Source organism: Chrysochloris asiatica, unplaced genomic scaffold (assembly GCF_000296735.1).
Source record: "Chrysochloris asiatica unplaced genomic scaffold, ChrAsi1.0 scaffold00036, whole genome shotgun sequence".
Lineage (NCBI taxonomy): Eukaryota > Metazoa > Chordata > Mammalia > Afrosoricida > Chrysochloridae > Chrysochloris > Chrysochloris asiatica.
In genome coordinates this window covers 17910102-17911812 of record NW_006408554.1, presented here as the reverse complement: position 1 = coordinate 17911812, position 1711 = coordinate 17910102, and positions in this window count along the sequence as shown.

Below are 1711 nucleotides of genomic sequence, written 5' to 3'. Positions count from 1 at the left end.
ATGGTGGAGTAGGCAGTAACACTATCCAGACATTTTGCCACAAAGACTAGAGAAACCAGTGGCTATGTATGACAAGGCTGGAGCCCATGTCTTTAAAGGAAAGGCTATAGAAGTAGATGAGAATCTGGTGAGATCATGAAAAGGAATGAAAACAATGAAAAAGGAGTGGTAAACAGTGTTCTAATCTGTTTAGCCAGTCTGCATCCGCATGCAAGTCAGTGATTAGCACCAGAGAGGTGTGATCTCCCCCTTTACCTAGCACAACCTCCCTATGACCAGAGGTGCACACCTCCCTCAATTTTTGGTCGGTCAAACCTCTCATGTTCCCACTTCCGGTGTGTACCGGAATCGCCTTTATTTATTTATTTTTGTCTTTCTTCCTATTTCTTTCTCTCTCTTCTTAGTTCTTCCCCTCCTTATCTGTTCTTTTTTTCCTTCTCTTCTTTTGCCTTTTTCTTTATGTATTTTGATACAATAGAACAAGCAACCCTCCCTCTGCTGCCTACTTGGTTAGCAGAGTCTGTCCCCACCCATCCATAGTCTAAGGTGCATGGAGTAAGCACGGAATTCTTGCCTAACCTTGGTTGGTGGCCAGCACCTTCACCAGTATAGTACTGCTTTTTTTTTTCTTCTTTTTCCTGTTAATTTCTTTTTTCTTTCTTAGTTGTTCCCTTTTCCACTCTTCCTTTAGTCTTCTTTTTTTTTTTCTCTTTGTCCCTCTACCCCTCCTTTAAAAAATTATCCTGTGGAGTGGGTGCCTGCATTTCCATGGTCCACAGTGGGTGGCAGTGTGTACTTCCCTGGAGTATGCCACTGCTTCCCACTGCTGCTGTTTGGTAGCTAACATTTGTACCAATTCTTTTTTTTCCTTTTTTCTCAGTTCTTCCCTCTCCCACCCATTTTTGCTTTTTATTCTTTCTCTTGCTGTCTCTTCCCCTCTTTTTGATCTAGCTGAGTGGGTGTCCTACTCTTTCCACCTTGGGGTTCAGTAGCACCCACCCAAGACCCTTCACATTCTGTAGCATGAGCTCCCACGATCCTAGCATCACGTTTCTGCTGTAGCCATTTTTGGCAGCTGGTGCTTGTGCTTATACTGTGTCACTTTCTCTTCTTACTTTTCTCTCTTTTCTTTATTATTAGGTCTCCCACCACTCCCATCACTCTTTTCCCTATCTTTCACTAATTACCAGAAACCAGAAACCCTTCCCAGCCATAAATGCCACATCTACCACCACCTGCTATAGCACCACTGGACTGATGATTAACAGCAGTCAATACATACCCAGCATGCCCTCAGCTTTTCTGCATGATTAATAATCAGACACTCATACCCATTTTACCAACACTACCAAATCCGCCTGGAAACTGGTAGTGAGAGTCTAGTGTTGTCTAACTAGTGACCAAATTAACATGCCCTGTTAAAACAGAGCAAAACAAATCCCAGGTAAATCAATGGAACAGAATCGAGAATCCAGAAATTAACCCATCCACATACAACTAACTAATTTTCGACAAAGGGCCTAAGTATTGCATGGGGATGAGATAGTGTCTTTAACAGATGATGCTGGCAGAACTGGAAAACAATATGCAAAAGATTGAAACAAGACCTTTACCTCACACCTTATACAAAAACCAACTCAGCATAGATTAAAGACCTAAATGTGAATCCCAGAATTATAAAGGCCATCAATTAAAAAATTGGGACAAATTT